This window comes from Lichenostomus cassidix, chromosome Z (assembly GCF_008360975.1).
Source record: "Lichenostomus cassidix isolate B80296 chromosome Z, HeHo_3.0, whole genome shotgun sequence".
Lineage (NCBI taxonomy): Eukaryota > Metazoa > Chordata > Aves > Passeriformes > Meliphagidae > Lichenostomus > Lichenostomus cassidix.
Window position 1 is genome coordinate 5421187 of NC_139511.1, and position 24952 is coordinate 5446138.

General features: G+C 53.7%; 2 long non-coding RNA genes across 2 annotated transcripts in view; one reads left to right on the forward strand and one right to left on the reverse strand.

Moving 5' to 3' along the window:
- The window catches only part of LOC146424287 (uncharacterized), a 27397-nt gene extending 2797 nt beyond the window's left edge, over nt 1-24600 (forward strand). The window contains exon 3 of the long non-coding RNA XR_014846890.1: nt 24385-24600. This is a non-coding gene — a long non-coding RNA (uncharacterized LOC146424287). The remainder of the gene's footprint in view (nt 1-24384) is intronic.
- LOC146424288 (uncharacterized) lies at nt 9394-11945 on the reverse strand. The gene is made up of 3 exons (XR_014846956.1): nt 11791-11945; nt 10668-10788; nt 9394-10023 (listed from the first exon to the last, which is right to left on the reverse strand). It is a non-coding gene; the product is annotated as an uncharacterized LOC146424288 (long non-coding RNA).
- Nucleotides 24601-24952: the final 352 nt, after the last annotated feature.

Consider the following 24952-nt stretch of genomic DNA (forward strand, 5'->3'; position numbering starts at 1 on the left):
CAAAAGAAGTGTGCCTCGTGCTTCAGGTGGATGCAGTGGGTGCTGTGGGGCTGTTCTGCTGCTCCTGCCCAGCGACATCACCTGAGGATTTTCTTTTCTTTTCTTTTCTTTTCTTTTCTTTTCTTTTCTTTTCTTTTCTTTTCTTTTCTTTTCTTTCCTTTCCTTTCCTTTCATTTTCCTTTTCCTTTTCCTTTTCCTTTTCCTTTTCTTTTCTTTTCTTTTCTTTTCTTTTCTTTTCGTTTCTTTTCTTTTCTTTTCTTTTCTTTTCTTTTCTTTTCTTTTCTTTTCTTTTCTTTTCTTTTCTTTCTTTTTCCTTTCTTTCCTTTCCTTTCCTTCCCAAGCTTCCCTTCCCTTCCCTTCCCTTCCCTTCCCTTCCAAGCTTCCCTTCCCAAAGCTTCCCTTCCCAAAGCTTCCCTTCCCAAAGCTTCCCTTCCCTTCCCAAAGCTTCCCTTCCCAAACCTTCCCTTCCCAAAGCTTCCCTTCCCAAAGCTTCCCTTCCTTTCCCATAGCTTCCCTTCCCAAAGCTTCCCTTCCTTTCCTTTCCCTTCCCTTCCCTTCCCTTCCCTTCCCTTCCCTTCCCTTCCCTTCCCTTCCCTTCGCTTCCCTTCCCTTCCCTTCCCAAAGCTTCCCAAAGCTTCCCTTCCCTTCCCAAAGCTTCCCTTCCCAAAGCTTCCCTTCCCTTCCCAAACTTCCCTTCCCAAAGCTTCCCTTCCCTTCCCAAAGCTTCCCTTCCCAAAGCTTCCCTTCCCTTCCCAAAGCTTCCCTTCCCTTCCCAAAGCTTCCCTTCCCAAAGCTTCCCAAAGCTTCCCAAAGCTTCCCAAAGCTTCCCAAACCTTCCCAAAGCTTCCCAAACCTTCCCTTCCCTTCCCAAAGCTTCCCTTCCCTTCCCAAACCTTCCCTTCCCAAAGCTTCCCTTCCCTTCCCAAAGCTTCCCTTCCCAAAGCTTCCCTTCCCTTCCCAAAGCTTCCCTTCCCAAAGCTTCCCTTCCCAAAGCTTCCCTTCCCAAAGCTTCCCTTCCCTTCCCAAAGCTTCCCTTCCCTTCCCAAAGCTTCCCTTCCCAAACCTTCCCTTCCCTTCCCAAAGCTTCCCTTCCCAAACCTTCCCTTCCCTTCCCTTCCCTTCCCTTCCCTTCCCAAACCTTCCCTTCCCAAACCTTCCCAAACCTTCCCAAACCTTCCCAAACCTTCCCAAACCTTCCCTTCCCAAACCTTCCCTTCCCAAACCTTCCCAAACCTTCCCAAACCTTCCCAAACCTTCCCTTCCCAAACCTTCCCAAACCTTCCCTTCCCAAACCTTCCCTTCCCTTCCCAAAGCTTCCCTTCCCTTCCCAAACCTTCCCTTCCCAAACCTTCCCTTCCCTTCCCAAACCTTCCCTTCCCAAACCTTCCCTTCCCTTCCTTCCAAACTTCCCTTCCCAAACTTCCCTTCCCAAACTTCCTTCCCATTCCTTCCCAAACCTTCCCAAACCTTCCCAAAGCTTCCCTTCCCAAAGCTTCAAACCTTCCCAAAGCTTCCTTCCCAAAGTCTTCCCTTCCCTTCCCAAAGCTTCCCTTTCCAAAGCTTCCTTCCTTCCCAAAGCTTCCCTTCCCAAAGCTTCCCTTCCCAAAGCTTCCCTTCCCAAACCTTCCCTTCCCTTCCCAAAGCTTCCCTTCCCACTTCCCTTCCCTTCCCAAAGCTTCCCTTCCCTTCCCAAAGCTTCCCTTCCCAAAGCTTCCCTTCCCAAAGCTTCCCTTCCCTTCCCAAAGCTTCCCTTCCCAAAGCTTCCCAAAGCTTCCCTTCCCAAAGCTTCCCAAAACTTCCCTTCCCTTCCCAAAGCTTCCCAAAGCTTCCCAAAGCTTCCCTTCTAAAGCTTCCCAAAGCATCCCAAAGCTTCCCTTCCCAAAGCTTCCCTTCCCTTCCCTTCCCTTCCCTTCCCTTCCCTTCCCTTCCCTTCCCTAGCTTCCCTACGCTTCCCTAAGCTTCCCTAAGCTTCCCTTCCCAAAGCTTCCCTTCCCAAAGCTTCCCTTCCCTAAGCTTCCCACTTCCCTAAGCTTCCCAAAGCTTCCCTTCCCAAAGCTTCCCTAGCTTCCCAAAGCTTCCCTTCCCTAGCTTCCCAAAGCTTCCCTTCCCAAAGCTTCCCTTCCCAAGGCTTCCCAAAGCTTCCCAAAGCTTCCCAAAGCTTCCCAAAGCTTCCCTTCCTTTCTCTTCCCAAAGCTCCCTTCCCTAAGCTTCCCTTCAAGGCTCTGTGCCCAAGCCTTGGCCGCAGACATGGCCGAAGATGGCCAGCCTTGTGCCCAGCAGGGGCCTGGCTCTCTCAGCACTGCAGGCACCCAGAGGGGAGCAGAGGCAGCGCCTGCCCTGCCCAGCACCTCTCCTGCCCCGGGCAGCCCCATGGCGGCCCAGCAGGCACACTCTGGTGCTGCAGAAGAGGAGATGGAGGAGGAAGGAGGAAGGAGGAGGAGGAAGGAGGAAGGAGGAAGGAGGAAGGAGGAAGGAGGAAGGAGGAAGGAGGAAGGAGGAAGGAGGAGGAGGAAGGAGGAGACCCACAAAACTCTGGCTGCACAGGGAGAAAAGGCCCCAGGTTCTCCTGCTTTCATTGAGGAGGTGCCATCGGCAGGGACACAGAGCCCCGTTCCTGCCCCACACAGCCCCCCAGAGGAGCCACCCAGAGCAGAGGCACCTGGAGCCCAGCATGTGCCCCGAGAAGGCAGTAACTACCAAGAACAATCAGACTGGGAAGAGTACACTGGCCAAGAGCTTTCTGGAGAGCAAGGCTCCATTGCCCAGGAGGTGTTCAAAGGTACCAATGGGAAGAGACCATCGGTGCAGTCCGGCTGGGAGGACACCAGTGACCAAGAGGTGGCATGGGATGGCTGGCAAGATGCAAGCGTCCAGGGCGTGGGGCCCAAGGCTTGCAGCGGGAGCACGACGAGCGGCAAGAGGACAAGTGGGACGATGTGAGCCTCCTGGAACTCCTTGAGAAAGAAGCAGAGGCCAGGGAGCAAAGACCAGTAGTTCTTTCAATAGGTGAGCTCCCCATGTCCGTCTCCTTAGAGGCTGGGGTTGACCTCCTGTCACTAGAGTCGGGCACCCAAGTGCCCCAGGAGAGCCGCCGTGGCAGCAGCAAGCATCTCCCGGGACTCGTCTGTGCCGCAGGTGTGAGCCATGGAGCAGGACAAGGCAAGGCCCAAGTCGCAGTCCCCCAGCCCCTGGCCTGCCCCGCTGGGAGCCCAGGCCAGCAGCGAGCAGCAGCAGCAGGAGGCAGAGAGGGGTTCGGTCGTGGCACAGCGAGAGACCGAGGAGGGAGCCTTGGCTGGGGAGCTGGAGCTTCCCCAGTGGGACCATGGGGAAGAGGCAGAGATCTCCCCTGGAGAAATACAGCAAGAAGAGAGCCCAGGGCCAGCCTGTGCTGAGCCGCGGCTGATCCAGGAAATCTCCAGCTGGGAAGATGCGAGCGTCCAGGCCATGGGGCCCAAAGCTTGCAGAGGGAGGATGGCGAGTGGGAAGACAACGAGTGAGACGATGTGAGCCTCCTGGAACTTGTCGAGGAAGAAGCAGAGGCCAGGGAGCAAAGAGCAGTGGTTTTGACAATAGGTGGGCCCACCGCCAGAGGATCGGTGCCCGCGGCCAGCCCCGGGCCGGGCCTGCAGATGGTGGCCGAGCCAGAGTGCCCGGCACCATGAGGGAGCTGCACGGGCGGCCTTGGCCTGGCCGTGGCCCTGCGGCCTGAGCCGGCCCCAGCTGCTTCCGAGCATCCCCAGGGCTGTCCCCAGGGCTGTCCCCAAGGCCAAGTGGTGCCCAAGAGTGTGGTGGCCCAAAAGCAGCACCCATGGGGGTGCTTTGGTGCCTGTGCCTGAAGTAAGGAGCAAAGGAGATTTTGCTTAGAAGACTTGGTCCACTCCCAATTCCATCCAAAAGCCAGCAGTTTCTCACAGGCATTTCGCATCATTGGAAGAAGCGGGTCACACCAAGGGGCTGGAAGCCTTTCCTTTTGCCTTGCCTTTTCTGTCCCGGGGCTGCTCCTCGCCACTTGCGCTGCCTGCGCCTGTTGCAGGGGGGCCGAGGGTGGCCCTTTGCCACACGGGCGCCTTGTGTCAGGGCCCTTGCTCTGTGATGCGGGGCGTGACGGGGCCAAAGGCCCTTGTGACATCAGAGAGCCCCGCCCTGGCTGAGGGAATCCAAGGGGCACTGCAGGGCCCTGCCGTGGCCAGTGCCAGGAGAGCCGCCGTGGCAGCAGCAAGCAGCTCCCGGGACTCGTCTGTGCCGCAGGTGTGAGCCACGGAGGAGAACAAGGCAAGGCCCAACTCACAGCCCCCCAGCCTCTTGGCCAGCTGCCTGGAGGAGCAGGCCCTCAGCGGGCAGTGCCTGGGGGCTATGGGCAGCTCAGTCCTGCCGCTGTCAGAGACTGAGGACGAGGAGGAAGGGGCCTTTGTCCCCATGCACCACGATTGGGAATAGCATGTGGAGGAAGAGCTTTCCCCACAGGCAGATGGCAGCGGCCGAGAGCTTTGCCTGGGGGAAGAAGCGACCATGAGTGATTTTCAGCTAGGGCAGGCGGAAATGACAATTCAGCAAGTTTTCCCCTGGGGAGCTGTGAGACACCAGGAGTGGCAGCAGTGGGAGGGATGTGTGACAGTGCAGTGGGCAGATGGGACACAGCAGCAGCTGTGCCAGTGGGCACAAAGTGTCACAGAGCAGGAGCTGTACCACTGGCACGAAGAGGAGGAGGACAGATGCCCAGAGTCGTCCCCGTGGGAAGAAGAGGAGCCAGGTGTAGAGGTGTGCCAGTGCGAAGGGGAGGGATTCCAGGAAGTGTCTCCTTTGGAAAAAGCTGTGCCAGGCCATGTGCACACACCGCCATGGGAAGAGGACGAGAGAGAGCCTGATTTGTCCGAAGCAGGAGACAAGAACCACCAGGAGCTATCCCAAGAGGACAGTGTCCAAGGGGTGTCCCGTTAGGAAAAAGACAGGCCTGAGGCAAAGCTGTTGTGGGGGGAAGAAAGCATGAGCAGCCCGGCAGGGCTGTCCCACCAGGGAGAAGGTGTCAGTGCCAAGCTCTGGGCCCAAGCCTTGGCCGCAGAGAAGGACGAGGATGGCCAGCCTTGTGCCCAGCAGGGGCCTGGCTCTCTCAGCACTGCAGGCACCCAGCAGAGCAGAGCAGACACTGGGTCATGATCTCCTGGTCTGGTCCATGCACACAGAGAGTGTACAGGATGGCACTCTGTGCGCTCCTTGCCCACCACCACTGCTCCCTGTAGATGGTCTCTGTCCTCTGGTTCAGCCAAGTCTCCAGAGGCTCCAGAAGTTCCCGTTGTTGATGGAAAAGTTGTGCCCAGACCTCAGGCAAGACACCGCTGGCAGCTCGGGCTGGTGTCTCCTGAGGAGAAGAGGGATGGGGCGGCACAGTGGGATGGGGGCTGTTCCCGTCCTGGCCGCCTGGAGCTCTCCCTGCCTGGCTGGTGGCCGCTGGCAGCTGCTCAGGGGCTGTGATGACCATCTCCAGATAGTCACCTGCATCATCAGAAAACCTGACAGTCTCTATTGCTCCTCTGCACAGTGGGCACATGGGATTTATGTGTGTCCATGGCAGGATGCAGCCCCAGCAGAAACGGTGGCCACAAGGAAGAGCAGAAGCCACGTCAGCAAAGGTGTCCTGGCAGATGGCACAGTTGCCACCTGTCTCTGTGGCCATATTTGACCTCTGCAGCATGTTGGGGAGGGCTGAGGATCAGGAGCTGTTCTCCTTCGCTGGGGTGACACCCTGCAGGAGAGGAGAGGAAGGAGAAGGACACCCTCCCACCTCCCTACAGCCCTGTCACCTGCCCCACGTCCAACGCAGGGGACGTTTCCCTTCAGTGCTGCAAGCACACGCAGTGCCCGGCTGCCCCAGGCAGGCAGGGCTGGGCAAACACTGCTGGTTGCTCTGGGTCTGGCACTGGCACCTGCCAAGAACAGGCACCACTCAGCACCACAGAAACCTGGCTCGATCCTCCACACCTCGCAGTCGCGCTCGGTAGGAGTTCAGAACGGAGCCAGCCTGGCCCTGGCTCTGCCCACACCCATATATAAGCAGTGAGGGCTGAGATGTCACAATCCAGCACTCGGTGATGTCACAATCTGCTTCTCACTGACATCTTCCTTCATCATCAGGTGATGTCACAATGTCCCTGCCTGTGCACATTGTCAGGAGAAAGAAGAAAATACCTTTCTTCTTGTTTTCAACTTTGACATTTCCATGTTGCTCTCCCTTGGCCACCTGCATCATGTGTCCATGGCCTTGTGTCTCATCCCTTCTCCTGACCCTTGCCAGTGGCCACCAGCCAGGCACGGAGAGGTCTAGGTGGCCTGGCTGGGAACAGCCCCTATCCCCCTGTGCCACCCCATCCCTCTTCTCCTCAGGAGACACCAGCCCGAGCTGTCGGCGGTGTCCTGCCTCAGGTCTGGGCACAACCTTTCTGCCAATATAAGATCTCCTGGACCCTGTGCAGACTTGGCTGTGCAGCAGGATGGAGACCATCTATGGGGAGGTGTGGTGGCTGGCAGAGATCTCACAGAGTTCCATCCTGTACACTCTCTGTGTGCATGGACCAGACCAGGAGATCATGACCCAGAGCCTGCAGGACATCCTGGAGGAACACACAGTGCCACTGGTCCAGGGCACCATCGACATCATTGGGAGGCAGTGCAGAGAGGAGGCCCAGAGGCTTCTGTGCTCCCACGCTGCTGTGGATGAGGATGACAGCCCAGCAGCCAGCAGCAGCTCCAGCAGCTCCAGCAGCTCCAGCAGCTTCAGCAGCTCCATCTTCTCCTTGCCTTGGATGGGGACTCCAGCCAGCAGCCCTGAGTCTCAATGGAGGAGGAAGAAGCTGCCATAACAGAGGCTGCCCACCCCAGGAGTCACAGGCACCCCCGAATTGTGGCTGTGTCTGCAGGGTTGGACCAGTCCCAGGAGGAGCCAGAACAGGAGTGGGCATGGTGGTAGGTCCCTCTGCCCCGAGCAGCAGGCCCACACCCTCTGCATCAGTATCATGTTGTCTACAATTTTTTTGTGGATTTGTTGGGTTTTTTGGTTGTTGATCAGAAGGTTAATATATTTTGGTTGCAAAGAGCAGATTGGGTTCAAATGAAAAGATTTCTGGACATTGTAGATAAATGCTAAAAAAGATTTGGAATAATCTCTGTTATATTGGAATAAGTGGTGGGCAACTCTGCAAACATGAAAATAATAGATATTACTTGATTTCATTTGGGAGTGCTTTCTATAATTATGGTATAGGCTAAAAGTTTAGTGCCAACTCTTAGTTTAGTATGCTTATAGTAAAATGTCTAAATCAAATAAATCACCATCAAACCCCTTAAATTCATTAATTTCAATTTTGCAAAACCTTCCTACCTGTGGTGGTATTGCAGCCTCCTGAGTTCCTGAAGCCCTCACTCACCTCAGGCTCACTTTGGGCAGGAAGGGGATGGTTCTGTTTGTGAGATGTGGGGACAGGAGGAGGGAAGACTTTGCAAAGGCTGTCACCAGGGCAGGGCTGTTTTCATTCATGGTGACAGTGGGTAGTACTTAAGCTTTTTATCTACTGTGAATGAGGTTCTGAAGGGCAAAACTTCTCAGGAATAAGGACATGTTGCAAATCCAAAACAAGGGGAAGTGTCATTCATCTTTCATGGAAGCTACTTCACTTTTAACAAAATTAAAAAATTTTGCTGAAGACGTACCTAGACAGCACTGATTTAGAGCATTTTATCAGACTCCCAGAGTATCCTCACATCTGTTTTGCCACATTTTCTCCCTCTGTTTCATTGTAAATGATTTCTCCTCCCTGGGTGGCTCCTGCTTGGAGCTCTCCGCTCAGTGGAGTCCCGTTTGCTCAGCAGGCCTTTGCAGCGAGTTATTCCCCAGCGTGTGGCTCTGCTGCCATCCCAAATCTGCGGTTTCACTGCCAGCCTGACTGAGACTGGGGAAGCTGCTGGGCATGGCTGGAGAATTTCCCCCAGTCCCCTTAGCTCACTGCCAAAATCCTGCAACATCATCGTGTTTACATCTGCTCATTGTTTTGAAAAACACAACTGAATGCTTATTTCAGATAAAAAATTTAATTTATTGAAGATTGTTACACTTGATACATAAATACACAAATACCAAGATAAGTTAAAGATATAAATTTATTACAGATTTCTAAAGCCACACAATCAAAAAATATTCAAATATCAACTTCAGTGTAACAAAACTAATTTATTACATAATAGACATATAATATGTTATGTTATGTTATATACTATTATATTATATTTTTAAAATTTAGCACAGAAATAAAATTAAAACCAGACATCAATAAATAGAAATAGAAATATACCTATACAAACATCAATCTACCTATCTAAATATCCATGTATTTATACATAATTATATAAATCTATAAATATATCCGGAGGGATTTCAGAAGCCCCGTCTTCACATGTTCTCCCTCTGTCTCTTCCTCCCATGCAGCACAGCCCTCCTGGACAGGGACAGCAGATGGAACATCTGGGAAGCAAAGGGAACACTGAGTCAGTATCAGGATGTTTCCCTGGGCAGCACCTGCACTTGTGTGAGGGAAGAGAAAATCTCAGAGCCTCCCCAGCAGGGTGAGAAAGAAAAAGCTGCAGGCCGAGCGGGCCAGGCTGCTGTGAGCGCAGCCCCGGCGGGACTGTCCCGCAGCCCCCGGCAGCCCGGGGGGCACAGCACGGCACGGCACGGGACGGCACGGCACGGCACGGCACGGCACGGCACGGCACGGCACAGCTGCCTTGCCCAAGGACAGACAGCCCCTGGGCCAGCCGGGCAGCTGCGCTGAGCAGCCCCAGCACGGGCAGCGCCCACGGCCAAAGCCCGCGCCACCCTCAGCCCAGCCTGCCTCAGCGGCCCTGTGGCCTCACCCAGGCTCTCGGGGGGCAGCAGCGGCAGCTCCCTGTTTGCTGCTGTTGCTGGTGGCCTTCAGCTTCTCCCTGATGGCTCTTGTCACTCTCCGATGTTCTCGAGGACTTTCAGGGAAGCTGTGGAAAAAGTGGAGGCTCTGAAATTGGTTCCAAGGCCTGGCAGAGCAGCAGTCCTGGACCCCTCTGAGCTCCCTGCTGGCTCCCTCCATCCCCTCAGCCCTGCCATCCCCTCAGCAAACCTGCAGCCTCCCAGGCCCTTCAGACCCCCACAGTCCTCTCACCCCACTCAGTCACTTCAAACCCACCCTGTCCCCTTACACCCCACCCAGTTCAGACTGTACCACTTCCCTGTCCCCTCAGCCCCCACCATCCCCATCAGCTCCTCCACACACCTCAGCCCCACAGTTCCCCCCTGCTCTCCTAGGTTCTCTCCATCCCCACCATCCTCTCTGCTCTCCCACATCCCTCAGCCCCACCATCCCCTCAGCCCCACCACGACCTCAACATTTCCATCCCTTCAGTGTCACCTCTCCTCAGCCCCCTCAGCCCCTCAGTCTCACCATCCTTCAGCAGCTCCTCAGGGGACACCAGCTGCTCCCACCGCTGCAGGGACACCTGGGGCTCCAACTGCTGCTCCGCCCGGCCCGGCTGCCAGCTCGGACCCAGCACGGGAAGAGGGGACAGAGGGGGCACAGGGGGAAAAGCAAGGGGAGAGGGAAGAAGCAAAGAAGGAAAAGAGGTTAAAAAGCAGCCTATATTTATACAAAGAGCAATCTATGTACCTAAACCTCCATATACCCCTGAATGTATAAATATAACTATACCCATTAATAACTAGAACTATATATATCAAAATGTAACTACACATGTGTAAATGAAAATATGCACTTCTATGCCTGGATATATAAAACAGAAACTATATACATCTACAACTACATATCAAAATTTATCTATACAGATCTACAATTACTACTATGAAAACATATAAATAGAAATTATATACATCTATAGCTGTTATTACAGACAGAGACATTACACCTTCCTGATGTTCATAGGCTCTGTCTCTGTCTCTTCCTCCCACACAGGGCAGCCCTTCTGGAGAGGTGGATAGGACATGAGTGTCTGGGAAGCAAAGGGAACACTGAGTCAATATAGGCTCTTGTGCACATTTCCCTTTAGCAGCAATTGTACTTCTATCAGGTATGGTTAAATATGGCCTGAAAGGCAGACTCTAACTTGGGCATTTGAAGCCTACACTTTAAAGAACAGGGATCCTTCCAAGTTTCCCAATCTGTGTAAAGTATTGAAGTATCCCAAGAAAGTCTCAGCACTCGCAGTGCAAAAGGCACCAATGAGAGCTTGAAACACACACAGTCCCAGCTCACACAAAGAAGCTCAGCCTTGTTCTTTCTCTGTGCTGACAGAGAGCCCTCAGTCCTCACTGAAATGGCTGAAGTGGAAAGGTGCTGTCAGCTGAGTTATGAACCAAATTGGCATAGCCAGGCTGGTGACACACGTGCCAGAAGGTCAGCTTTATTCACTGCTCTCTTGCCACACCCCAGGACTCAGGGTCAGTGCCGCCAGAGAAGCGTGCAGGGCAGGGCTCCAGCGGGGAGGCTGTGCCAGTGCCCTGCTTGAGCTCAAGGCACCAGGAAGCACCAAGCCTGCAGACAAGAACTCAACTCCTCTGATCTCCCTTCCTGCCAGAAGCAGGCTCACAGCAGCCATCTCAGACCTCTCAAAACCAAGCTGGGCTCTCTCCTTACCAAGCTCCTCGGGCTCCAGGGAACTGTTCCCATGGCTCACAGTGCCAGGCAAAGCTCTCTCTGCTGGATCCTTGTTCTCAGGCTCCCCTCCTGAAGACTCTGGGGTGACACCAGTGCTCTCCTTGAAGGAAAAAGACAAAGAAATAAACCGTTCTTGCCAATTACACAAAGCACCTGGTTCAACAACTCCATGGCTGACACACTTCATCCCTTCTTCCCACACAGGAAGTCTGGCTCCCAAATGCCTTCAACAGTGGAGAAGATTGACTTCTCAAACACATCCAAAAGCTGTCAAAGCTGACAAGGTTGAATGTGGGGGCCACACTGAACACATGACGTGGGCACTAAGGAAAGAGTCCTGCCAGCTCCTGGCACAGGGATGTGCTCCTCCCTCCACAGCCCTGAGCACAACAGCCTCATCCAGGCTGCAGCTTTGCCAGGAGTGGATGGGAACACACATCTGTTTGCACAGAGATGCCCCAGAGGAAGGTGCCTGAGCTCCGGAACCCAGAGAGCAAGACTGGCCAGTTTGCCCAGCTGAGGATTTCCCAGATACACACTTGACTGGAGGCTGCTGAGAGCACAAGAAAGCTGCAGCTGCAGCACATCCCCTCACACGGCTCTGGCAGCGTCTACACGCACAGCAGGGCTCACACAGCAGCAGCAGCTGCAGCCCAGCCCTGGCTCTGCCTTGGCCTTCCAGCCAAAAGGAGGCACAGCCCACAGCTGGTGCTGTAACACAGGCTCCTCTCGCATGCCCCTCCCTGCTGGGGAGACTTTGCCTCCAGTGGCAATTCTCCAAACACTCTTCTGTTATTTTACATCAAACAAAGCCTCTTAAAACCTAAAAATCATCACCATAAACGATGCCCTTGCACTAGGGATTCTTTCCAGGTAAATGAGCACCCAAACTTGGCAAACACAGGCTCACACCCTACATGTTCACTAAAGGGGGGTGACTTTTTCATTCTCTCTTCTTTTAGAAATTTTGCTTCACCCAGAATAATTAAATAGCTAAATGTTAATTAAATAAATTCAATTCAAGAAACCTCTCCTTGTCAGCCATGCAACAACATTCAAAGCTGTCAGTCCACCTCCTTTCGTTGACATCCAGTGGAGTTACCTGATTCCTTTCAGACACTGATCTCCTGATCTCCCTCAGTTTCCGCAGAACCACGTCAGGATGCCATATCGGTAATTCCTCTTCTTCACATCCATGCCATGGGGAGCTGGAGGCTGTTGCTGCTGGACTTGTCCTGGAAGGGCCTGGAGGCAGCTCGGAACTCCCAGGCAAGGCAGCACTGAGATGCTGCCACGAGGCAGCTGTGCAGCAGGAGAAGAGGAAGGAAGAAAGGAAGCAAAGGGAAGACTGGGTCAGTATTGCTCCGCGGCTATGTTTCCTTTGGCAGCAACTGTACTTCCACCAGGGAAAAGCTAAGATCCTTCCAAGAAGGGTGAGCAAGAACAACAACCAAATATATTCTGTGGGTTTCAAACAACCAATTCCTGGTCTATTTAGCTCTCCCCTATTCGTTCAACTGTCTCAGAAAACTGTCCCTGTGCAATTCCCTGGCAGGAGGCAGCTGCCAGAACCCCAACTGCCAGATCCCCAACTGCCAGGTCTTTCCCCCTCTGCTCCAAAGTGATACGAGGCTCCCTCCAGCTGGCCCTGAGCACCATCGAGCCCTCGGCACTCACACGCACTCACGGAGAGCTCGCCAAGCGTGCCCGTGGCCGGGCAAGGAGCAGCGGCAGCCACGGCGCGGGGCTGGGCCAGCTGCAGGCCGAGCGGGCCAGGCTGCTGTGAGCGCAGCCCCGGCGGGACTGTCCCGCAGCCCCCGGCAGCCCGGGGAGCACGGCACGGCACGGCACGGCACGGCACGGCACGGCACGGCACGGCACGGCACGGCACAGCACGGCACAGCTGCCTTGCCCAAGGACAGACAGCCCCTGGGCCGGCCGGGGCAGCTGCGCTGAGCAGCCCCAGCACGGGCAGCGCCCACGGCCAAAGCCCGCGCCACCCTCGGCCAAAGCCCGCAGCTCCCAGCCCCGTGCTCTCACCGGCGCTGGGGAGATGCCCGGCGGGGCCGGCCGGCAGCGGCCGCTCCCTGTGCAGCAGGTGGAAGCTGCACGGAGGGCGCCTGAAGCCGCCCGGCCCGGCAGCCGCTTGGCGCCGCCGCTTCTTGACCTCCCTCCGCCGCTTGACGCGCAGCAGGAGCTGGGGGCGGTCCCGGCGAAACCTGGGGTTGCTGTAGTGGAGCCAGGCGCCGGCATCGCCCTGCAGCTTGCGAAAGCCGTAGCGATACAGCTGTCGCACGAAGCTGGCGAAGCGCGTGGCTCGGAAGGTGTGCGGGGCAGGCCCCTGGGCGCCGGCCGGGCTGAGCAGCTCCCGCTCGAAGAGCGAGCGGTCGATGAGCAGCCCCCGGGCCAGGCTGTCCCAGCGCACGGAGCGGACGCGGGGGCTGTTCACCAGGTGCCACAGCTTGGCGGGGAAGGTGCGGGGGCTGAGCCCGGGGGGCAGAGGGGACTCGTCCATGTCGATCGCCGCTCGCAGACTGTGGCAGCAACGCCTCAGCGCAACGGCCCCGGCGCGGGCAGGACTTGGCGGGGACAAGCGACACGAGCCAGAGAGAGGCACAGCGCGGGCACAGCGCGGGCACAGCGAGTGTGCAGAGATGCAGCTCTGTGAGATCTCTGCCAGCCACCACCGCTCCCCGTAGATGGTCTCCATCCTGGTGCACAGCCACATCTGCAGCACATTTCTTCGCTGACGGAAAAGTTGTGCCCAGACCTCAGGCAGGACACCGCCGACAGCTCGGGCTGGTGTCTCCTGAGGAGAAGAGGGATGGGGCGGCACAGGGGGATGGGGACTGTTCCCGTCCTGGCCACCTGGAGCTCTCCCTGCCTGGCTGGTGGCCGCTGGCAGCTGCTCAGGGGCTGTGATGACTATCTCCAGATAGTCACCTGCATCATCAGAAAACCTGACAGTCTCTATTGCTCCTCTGCACAGTGGGCACACGGGATTTATGTGTGTCCATGGCAGGATGCAGCCCCGGCAGAAACGATGGCCACAAGGCAGAGCAGAAGCCACGTCCGCAAAGGTGTCCTGGCAGATGGCACAGTTGCCACCTGTCTCTGTGGCCATATTAGGCCTCTGCAGCATGTTGGGGAGGGCTGAGGATCAGGAGCTGTTCTCCTTCGCTGGGGTCACACCCTGCAGGAGAGGGGAGGAAGGAGAAGGACACCCTCCCACCTCCCTACAGCCCTGTCACCTGCCCCACGTCCAACGCAGGGGACGTTTCCCTTCAGTGCTGCAAGCACACGCAGTGCCCGGCTGCCCCAGGCAGGCAGGGCTGGGCAAACGCTGCTGGTTGCTCTGGGTCTGGCACTGGCACCTGCCAAGAACAGGCACCACTCAGCACCACAGAAACCTGGCTCGATCCTCCACACCTCGCAGTCGCGCTCGGTAGGAGTTCAGAACGGAGCCAGCCTGGCCCTGGCTCTGCCCACGCCCATATATAAGCAGTGAGGGCTGAGATGTCACAATCCAGCACTCGGTGATGTCACAATCTGCTTCTCACTGACATCTTCCTTCATCATGAGGTGATGTCACAATGTCCCTGCCTGTGCACATTGTCAGGAGAATGAATAAAATATTTTTATTCTTGTTTTCAGCATTGACATTCTGATTTTGCTCTCCCTTGTACACCTGTGTCATGTGTACACGTAGAGCTGCTCCTGACCACAGCCAAGGTTTTCTCTGAGAAGGAGAGTTACAGCAATATAGTTATATTGATGTAGTCAGAGTTATCTGGGTATTTAGAATAGTAGATTGCTATCTGTAGATTTGTAAATAGCAGTATTTTATATATATATTTTTTTATGCATTGTATCCTATATATAATTACACTTATGCCTGCATTTTTATTTTGTTATTCTTTAAGTGTATACAGCTATATGTAAATATGTATGGAGTTGTATAGTTTTATGATTGAATGTATTTAGTTCTAGGTGTAGGGTTATTTAGACAGGTATATTTGTTTTTTGTAGTTGTATTTAGACTCTGTGGAGGTAACTATTTGTATTAAATTGGTTTTGTAAAAATGATATTTGTATATTAATTAATTAGCATTGTGTTTGTAGGAATTTGTAAGAAATTTAATTTTGTAACTCAAGACTTACCTAATTTTGTGTATTTGTGCATCAGAAGTGCAAGTGTAACAATCTTCAATAAATTTCATTTTTAAACTGAAATAAGCATTTTGTTTTTAAAAGCAATGAGCAGATGTAAACACGATGATGCTGCAGGATTTTGGCAGTGAGCTAAGGGGACTGGGGGAAATTCTCCAGCCATGCCCAGCAGCTTCCCCAGTCTCAGTCAGGCTGGCAGTGAAACCGCAGATTTGGGATGGCAGCAGAGCCACACGCTGGGGAATAACTCGCTGCAAAGGCCTGCTGAGCAAACGGGACTCCACTGAGCGGAGAGCTCCAAGCAGGAGCCACCCGGGGAGGAGAAATCCCCAGCCCATCCCACCGGGAGTTCTTTAGGAAGCGCTCCAGGCGTCCCTCTCAACGTCATCCTGGAGACCAAAACCAGGCAGGGATCCTGGGACAGCTCCACTGCCTCTGGCAGCACTTGGGCAAAGGATGTGGAGCCAGGGGGAGGTGACAGTGACTGTCACTGCTGCAGGGTAGGGATGAGGGAAGGGCCATTGACACAAGGGCTGAAATGGTGCAAAATGCAGAGAGACGGTGGAGAACTGGGAAGCAGCAAGTTCTCAAACCTGCTACAATAATGGAAGCCCTTTTTGTGAAGTTCCCTGAAGGAACTCTCAGGGGAGTTGATGCCTTTGGTCAGCAGTGGCAGAAGGCAAGAATGTAGTGACACTAGGAGATGGTCTATAAGCCCCAAAGGCAATGGCTTAGAAAAAGATCAAGTATATATTTTATAGATTCTATTTATGGTAGTATAAAACATATAATATCAATTATTAGATATGATCCATCAAACATCTAATAAGCTAAGATGTATTTTTTAATATATTTTGATAAATACTTTGATTTCATATATATTTCAAATATTCTTCCAACTTGGGAGAATGAAAATCTACTGCTGTCCAAAACCTTCTGCCCACACAGCAGGCAGCCCACGGGTGTGTGCATGCAAACCCACACACTGTCCTTGCTCTTCTCGGCACCTGGGCTGCTGTTGGCACAGAATTTGGATGAATTTACCTCCACAGACCTATAAATGGTGAGTCCAGCTTGTCATGAACATGCATGTGCCAAGGCACAACACGGAGCTCTCTGATCAGTTCCATTATCACATGTGCTTTCATTCCTGCTGGGGACTGAGGAATCTTAAAAGCACCAAGGATACAGAAAAGAGGTGCAAAGAGTTGGCATCGTGCTACGGCTGTTATCCGCATGGAAGAAGACGCTTCCAGTTTTTTTAGACTGTAACTTTCCAAAAACTAGGAAAGTTGCTCAGCATCAGTAGCCCGATTGGAAATGGTTTGATTGACTCGGTGGAACTGAAGTGTTAACTGTGCACTCCAGCCTTAGTTAAAACCACCTGCCCTGACCTGCAGGAAAAAAAGCACCAGCAGCATCAGCAGCCACTATGCCTGTAACTTTTCTATCTAAGCTGTGTTTGGATTTGCGAGAGCAAAGGAAAACATGTCAGACACTGTGGATTAACACTGAGACTCTGAGAAATCTGAGTTCCAGAACAAAGGGCCGCAGCTCCTCTGGGACACTCCTTGCGCTCCCAGGCAGGTGGGCTGCCCTGGCTGCCCAGGACCCTGCGCACCACGGGCTCTGCAGAGCTGCCCAGCAGGGAGGCAGCTTCGGGCACCTCAGCCCCCGGGCACCAGTGCCCTTCTTGCTCTGGACGGCTGCCTGTGGGCAAATGCAGGCTGGTGGCCTCCTGCTCTTGGCCCTGGCCCGACCTTGCCGGGCTAATCCCGTTCCCTGTGTGAAACGTGCTGAAGAGGGACTTGTTTGTTTCCAGCTCTCTGGGGCATTAATTTGCGCCACTAAGCACTGAAGGAAAAGGCATCACTCAACAACAGGCCCTGACTGAGGCCTCAACAACAGGCCCTTGTGTCAGGGACCGAAGATGTGTCTAAGGCCCTGACATATTTGGTCTGGTATTGTGCACATCCTCACTAAGATACCATAGGAGAAGATCTTATTGGTAGTTGGTAGGATTTTACCCTTCACAAATGTAACTACGTATTGCTTACCTAGTGGGATTCATCCTGCAAGAGTGGAACAATACCCAGTAAGCCATTGTTGGCATGGAGGTTGTTACCATGGGCCTTGGCCCTGCATGAGATGATGCTGAAACTGGGCACTCCTGAGGAGGAGACATAAGGTGTGGTCCTGGGCTGGAGGCATGGACGCCATGATGCACACCATTTTCATCCAGGGGACGACCTGAAGGAGCACTGCCTTCCTACTCCTCCAGCTCAGAAGACATGCTTCATCTCCTCCTCCTGCTCGATGGCTTCTTCAGAATCCATGGGTCAGTATGTATATATTGCTAATGCAACTAATAAAATTAATTTGCTTTGCAATTCTGAGTGTGTTGTGAGTTTTTTGTGCATGGGCATCCTCACAAACCTGTAAAAGCCCTGAGCCCAAGATGACCTCTAGAGGAATCACATGATATATGTATCTGCTCATTAACCAAGTGTTATTAGCATTATGGTCTATGTATCTACTCACTGCTGAAACAGGTATTTACCTTTCCACATTCAGAATCCAGACAAGGCCACATCTGGCCTTGTATGGGGCTGAAGGATCCAAAACAACTCCCTTGGCCCCCCCTTGAGCACTGGGCAGGCTCAAGGGGAGAGAACCAAGAGGAGAGTGAAGTCAGATGTCCCTGCACCAGAAGTTCTGTCAGATTGGTCGTTCAGCACTGTCAAAGCCAGGCTGCTCTCACAGTGCACTTGGAAGCATTGTGGCCAGCAAAGGTGGAGTCACCACAGCATTTCCCAGGTACAGCTGTGTCTCTCCAGGGCTTTGCTGGGACAGCTTCCCCCAGCTGATGTGCAGATCTGGATGAAGGGGAAAGCATTAGGGTATCTGGTGATGTCTTCCTTCATCACTAGAGGCAGCCTTACGTAGTAATCATGAGGTGCATTGCTCAGCTTATCCAGTTCTTTTTTTTTTTCACTTGTGCATTACACTAAATTACACTATTCCTTCAGCTGGTGTCTGCATCTGTGTCTCCCACCCACCATCAAATCAAAAACACTGCCAGTTGAGCACAAGACCTGAAAGTCTTCCTATCCAGTTTTTGAAAGAGGAAAAAATCGCTGATCTGCACAAAAAGAAACAACCCTTCTCACACCTCCCTCCTGGGGTTCCCTGCAGCATGACCCAGGCAGGGGCTGCTGCTCCTGTCTGAAACCTCCCCCGCTGAATCTCTGCCAGCCCATCTCTGGGAGAACACTCCCGATGGCCACCTCCTTGAATGGAATTTCCACTTTCCAACTTTCTTTCCTGCAGGCAGGTGAGAAAAGTATCCACTCCCAGCAACTTGCTCCTCCACAAATTTTGCAGCAACAACCCTGAAATATCAACCTCCTTCCTTAACCTGGACACTGGGAGCTCACACAAAGATGCCTTTGGCCCAACGATATCCACAGAGGAGTTCGAGGATGGAGCAGTTTGAAACGCAATTCCTTCAGAGTTTAAACCTCCCTTGATCAAATAATGCACACAAACCTACCCCAAAGGGAAAGCAGGGCAGCAAGAGAAGCTCCTCTGCCACAACAGCAAACTCTGGGCTTCCTTCTCTTCCAGCTGGAGAGTGAAGGCCATGGGATACTCCTGAGTTTGGGAAGGAACCCTGGCACATGGCCTGATTTTGGAGGGCAGCAAAGGGAAATTCCCCAAAGAGAAGGAAAATATTCTCTGGAAGCAAAAGATTATGGCAATATTTCTGCAGGGAAAGGAAAAAAAAAATAGAAGCATTTGAAAAAGTTCCCAGATGAGAAAGTTTCCCATGACACAACAACCCCTCAGTCCCCTAGGTCTCTCAGGAAGCTCACAAATGAACCTGCAAGGCTTTCAGACACATCACTGGTGTCCATCCCCAGAGTATAAACAGCTGCCCAACAAAAGTTCAAGTGACCACAGGACAAACCTTCCCTCTTCACACCAACTCTAACGAGTCTCTTTCCATTGCAAGATCTCCTTTGTCAGTTTTCATTCACAAGACTTGGCTGCAAAAATTGTTTTGCATTGTAACTCTCCTCAAATTGGGGGGGCAGGGGGGGAACAAGAGACGAAATTCTTACTGAGGAAAGAAAAAGGCAAAGCCTATTGAGAAGACGTAAGTGTGAGTCTACTCCAACTGTAGGCCATTCATTCCTTGGGTAAATCAACATCCACCCATGGGGCAGCATTTTAGCTTTGATGACAATGCTGACAAAATTGCTGCCCCTTCTGGCTGCTGTTGCGGACCTGAAAGAATGAGAAATATGCAAAATCTGCCAAACACGGGCAGGGAGAGTGAGAAAGGACCTGCAGGTTGGCCGGAAAACAGGCCAAAACAATGTCTTTGACTCTCGCTTTTTCATCATTTCCCATTGTCCCATTTGACCTGTCTGCTTTGAAATGGGGAACTCTGTTAGCAGCTCCAACCAAAATACTGAAGCTACCCACTCTTACATCCTTCTTCTCACCTCAGCTATGCAAAACACAGAGTGATTTTGCTTTCACGAGAAAAAAACAAGAGTTTCCATGGGATGATTCAATTTGGAGCCAGCTCTGAAACCTTTGCACTTGCCTTGATGCTTTGGGGTTGTGCTACAAAGCTGAGCAAGAAGGAAGAGTTCCCCTGCAGCAAGGAAGGGTTTGCACCTTGGCCCGCCCCGCCGTGCCCGGCCAGCGCCCCGGGAGCTCCACGGCCGCGCTGTGCCCGCGCTGTGCTTCTCTCTGGCTCGTGTCGCTTGTCCCCGCCAAGTCCTGCCCGCGCCGGGGCCGTTGCGCTGAGGCGTTGCTGCCACAGTCTGCGAGCGGCGATCGACATGGACGAGTCCCCTCTGCCGCCCGGGCTCAGCCCCCGCACCTTCCCCGCCAAGCTGTGGCACCTGGTGAACAGCCCCCGCGTCCGCTCCGTGCGCTGGGACAGCCTGGCCCGGGGGCTGCTCATCGACCGCTCGCTCTTCGAGCGGGAGCTGCTCAGCCCGGCCGGCGCCCAGGGGCCTGCCCCGCACACCTTCCGAGCCACGCGCTTCGCCAGCTTCGTGCGACAGCTGTATCGCTACGGCTTTCGCAAGCTGCAGGGCGATGCCGGCGCCTGGCTCCACTACAGCAACCCCAGGTTTCGCCGGGACCGCCCCCAGCTCCTGCTGCGCGTCAAGCGCCGGAGGGAGGTCAAGAAGCGGCGGCGCCAAGCGGCTGCCGGGCCGGGCGGCTTCAGGCGCCCTCCGTGCAGCTTCCACCTGCTGCACAGGGAGCGGCCGCTGCCGGCCGGCCCCGCCGGGCATCTCCCCAGCGCCGGTGAGAGCACGGGGCTGGGAGCTGCGGGCTTTGGCCGAGGGTGGCGCGGGCTTTGGCCGTGGGCGCTGCCCGTGCTGGGGCTGCTCAGCGCAGCTGCCCCGGCCGGCCCAGGGGCTGTCTGTCCTTGGGCAAGGCAGCTGTGCCGTGCCGTGCCGTGCCGTGCCGTGCCGTGCCGTGCCGTGCCGTGCCGTGCCGTGCCCCCCGGGCTGCCGGGGGCTGCGGGACAGTCCCGCCGGGGCTGCGCTCACAGCAGCCTGGCCCGCTCGGCCTGCAGCTGGCCCAGCCCCGCGCCGTGGCTGCCGCTGCTCCTTGCCCGGCCACGGGCACGCTTGGCGAGCTCTCCGTGAGTGCGTGTGAGTGCCGAGGGCTCGGTCGTGCTCAGGGCCAGCTGGAGGGAGCCTTGTATCACTTTGGAGCTGAGGGGGAAACCCCTGGCAGTTGGGGATCTGGCAGTTGGGGTTCTGGCAGCTGCCTCCTGCCAAGGAATTGCACAGGGACAGTTTTCTGAGACAGTTGAACGAACAGGGGAGAGCTAAATAGACCAGGAATTGGTTGTTTGAAACCCACAGAATATATTTGGTTGTTGTTCTTGCTCACCCTTCTTGGAAGGATCTTAGCTTTTCCCTGGTGGAAGTACAGTTGCTGCCAAAGGAAACATAGCTGAGGAGCAATACTGACCCAGTCTTCCCTTTGCTTTCTTTCTTCCTTCCTCTTCTCCTGCTGCACAGCTGCCTCGTGGCAGCATCTCAGTGCTGCCTTGCCTGGGAGTTCCGAGCTGCCTCCAGGCCCTTCCAGGACAAGTCCAGCAGCAACAGCCTCCAGCTCCCCATGGCATGGATGTGAGGAAGAGGAATTACCGATATGGCATCCTGATGTGGTTCTTCGGAAACTGAGGGAGATCAGGAGATCCGTGTCTGAAAGGAATCAGGTAAGTCCACTGGATGTCGACGAAAGGAGGTGGACTGACAGCTTTGAATGTTGTTGTATGGCTGACAAGGAGAGGTTTGTTGAATTGAATTTGTTTAATTAACATTTAGTTATTTAATTATTCTGTGTGAAGCAAAATTTCTAATAGAAGAGGGAATGAAAAAGTGACCCCCCTTTAGTGAACATGTAGGGTGTGAGCCTGTGTTTGCCAAGTTTGGGGCTTATTTACCTGGGAAGAATCCCTAGTGCAAGGGCATCGTTCATGGTGATGATTTTTAGGTTCTAAGAGACTTTGTTTGATGTAAAATAACAGACGAGTGTTTGGAGAATTGCCCCTGAAGGCAAAGCCTCCTGAGCAGGGAGGGGCATGCGAGAGGAGCCTGTGTTACAGCACCAGCTGTGGACTGTGCCTCCTTTTGGCTGGAAGGCCAAGGCAGAGCCAGGGCTGGGCTGCAATTGCTGCTGCTGTGTGAGCCCTGCCGTGCGTGTAGGCGCTGCCAGAGCCGTGTGAGGGGATGTGCTGCAGCTGCAGCTTTCTTGTGCTCTCAGTAGCCTCCAGTCAAGGTTCTGTTTGGGAAATCCTCAGCTGGGCAAACTGGCCAGTCTTGCTCTCTGGGTTCCGGAGCTCAGGCACCTTCCTCTTGGACATCTCTGTGGGAAGAAATGTGTGCTCCCATCCAGTGGTGGCAAAGCTGCATCCTGGATGAGGCTGTTGTGCTCAGGGCTGTGGAGGGAGGAGCACATCCCTGTGCCAGGAGCTGGCAGGACTAGTTCCTTAGTGCCCTCGTCATGTGTTCAGTGTGGCCCCCACGTTCAACCTTGTCAGCTTTGACAGCTTTTGGATGTGTTTGAGAAGTCAATCTTCTCCACTGTTGAAGGTATTTGGGAGCCAGACTTCCTGTGTGGGAAGAAGGGATGAAGTGTGTGAGCCATGGAGTTGTTGAACCAGGTGCTTTATGTAATTGGCAAGAACGGTTTATTTCTTTCTCTTTTTCCTTCAAGGAGAGCACTAGTGTCACCCCAGAGCCTTCAGGAGGGGAGCCTGAGAACAAGGATCCAGCAGAGAGAGCTTTGCCTGGCACCGTGAGCCATGGGAACAGTTCTCTGGAGCCCGAGGAGCTTGGTAAGGAGAGAGCCCAGCTTGGTTGAGAGAGGTCTGAGGTGGCTGCTGTGAGCCTGCCTCTGGCAGGAAGGGAGATCAGAGGAGTTCTTGTCTGCAGGCTTGGTGCTTCCTGGTGCCTTGATTTCAAACAGGGCACTGGCACAGCCTCCCCGCTGGAGCCCTGCCCTGCACGCTTCTCTGGCGGCACTGACCCTGAGTCGTGTGGTGTGGCAAGAGAGCAGAGAATAAAGCTGACCTTCTGGCACTTGTGTCACCAAGCTGGCTGTCCCAGTTTGGTTCATAACTCAGCTGACAGCACCTTTCCGCTTCAGCCATTTCAGTGAGGACTGAGGGCTCTCTGTCAGCACAGAGAAAGAACAAGGCTGAGCTTCTCTGTGTGAGCTGGGACTGTGTGTGTTTCAAGCTCTCCTTGGTGCCTTTTGCACTGCGAGTGCTGAGACTCTTTTGGGATACTTCAATACTTTACACAGATTGGGAAACTTGGAAGGATCCCTGTTCTTTAAAGTGTAGGCTTCAAATGCCCAAGTTAGAGTCTGCCTTTCAGGCCATATTTAACCATACCTGATAGAAGTACAATTGCTGCTAAAGGGAAATGTGCACAAGAGCCAAGATTGACTCAGTGTTCCCTCTGCTTCCCAGACACTCGTGTCCTATCCACCTCTCCAGAAGGGCTGCCCTGTGTGGGAGGAAGAGACAGAGACAGAGCCGATGAACATCAGGCAGGTGTAATGTCTCTGTCTGTAATAACAGCTATAGATGTATATAATTTCTATTTATATGTTTTCATAGTAGTAATTGTAGATCTGTATAGATAAATTTTGATATGTAGTTGTAGATGTATATAGTTTCTGTTTTATATATGTAGGCATAGAAGTGCATAGTTTCATTTACACATGTGTAGTTACATTTTGATATATATAGTTCTAGTTATTAATGGGTATAGTTATATTTATAATTCAGGGGTATATGCAGGTTTAGGTACATAGATTGCTATTGGTATAAATATAGGCTGCTTTTTAACCTCTTTTCCTTCTTTGCTTCCTCTCTCTCCCCTTGCTGTCCCCCTGTGCCCCCTCTGTCCCCTCTTCCCGTGCTGGGTCCGAGCTGGCAGCCGGGCCGGGCGGAGCAGCAGTTGGAGCCCCAGGTGTCCCTGCAGCGGTGGGAGCAGCTGGTGTCCCCTGAGGAGCTGCTGAAGGATGGTGAGACTGAGGGGCTGAGGGGGCTGAGGAGAGGTGACACTGAAGGGATGGAAATGTTGAGGTCGTGGTGGGGCTGAGGGGTGTGGGAGAGCAGAGGGGATGGTGGGGATGGAGGGAACCTAGGAGAGCAGGGGGGAGCTGTGGGGCTGAGGTGTGTGGAGGAGCTGATGGGGATGGTGGGGGCTGAGGGGACAGGGAAGTGGTACAGTCTGAACTGGGTCTGGGTGTAAGGGGACAGGGTGGGTTTAAAGGGACTGAGTGGGGTGAGAGGACTGTGGGGGTCTGAAGGGCCTGGGAGGCTGCAGGTTTGCTGAGGGGATGGCAGGGCTGAGGGGATGGAGGGAGCCAGCAGGGAGCTCAGAGGGGTCCAGGACTGCTGCTCTGCCAGGCCTTGGAACCAATTTCAGAGCCTCCACTTTTTCCACAGCTTCCCTGAAAGTCCTCGAGAACATCGGAGAGTGACAAGAGCCATCAGGGAGAAGCTGAAGGGCACCAGCAAGAGCAGTGAACAGGGAGCTGCTGCTGCTGCCACCCGAGAGCCTGGGTGAGGCCACAGGGCCGGTGAGGCAGGCTGGGCTGAGGGTGGCGCGGGCTTTGGCCGTGGGCACTGCCCGTGCTGGGGCTGCTCAGCGCAGCTGCCCGGCTGGCCCAGGGGCTGTCTGTCCTTGGGCAAGGCAGCTGTGCCGTGCCGTGCCGTGCCGTGCCGTGCCGTGCCGTGCCGTGCCGTGCCGTGCCGTGCCGTGCCGTGCCGTGCCCCCCGGGCTGCCGGGGGCTGCGGGACAGTCCCGCCGGGGCTGCGCTCACAGCAGCCTGGCCCGCTCGGCCTGCAGCGTTTTCTTTCTCACCCTGCTGGGGAGGCTCTGAGATTTTCTCTTCCCTCACACAAGTGCAGGTGCTGCCGAGGGAAACATCCTGATACTGACTCAGTGTTCCCTTTGCTTCCCAGATGTTCCATCTGCTGTCCCAGTCCAGGAGGGCTGCGCTGCACCGGAGGAAGAGACAGAGGGAGAACGAGTGAAGATGGGGCTTCTGAAATTCCTCCACATATATTTATAGATTTATATAATTATGTATAAATACATGGATATTTAGATAGGTAGATTGATGTTTGTATAGGTATATTTCTATTTCTATTTATTGATGTCTGGTTTTAATTTTATGTCTGTGCTAAGTTTTAATAATATAATATTATATAACATAACATAACATAATATATATCTATTATGTAATAAATTAGTTTTGGTACACTGAAGTTGATATTTGAATATTTTTTGATTGTGTGGTTTTAGAAATCTGTAATAAATTTAAATCTTTACCTTATTTGATATTTGTGTATTTATGTACCAAGTGTAACAATCTTCAATAAATTAAATTTTTTATCTGAAATAAGCATTCAGTTGTGTTTTTCAAAACAATGAGCAGATGTAAACACAGTGATGTTGCAGGATTCTGGCAGTGAGTGAAGGGGACTGGGGGAAATTCTCCAGCCATGCCCAGCAGCTGCCCCAGTCTCA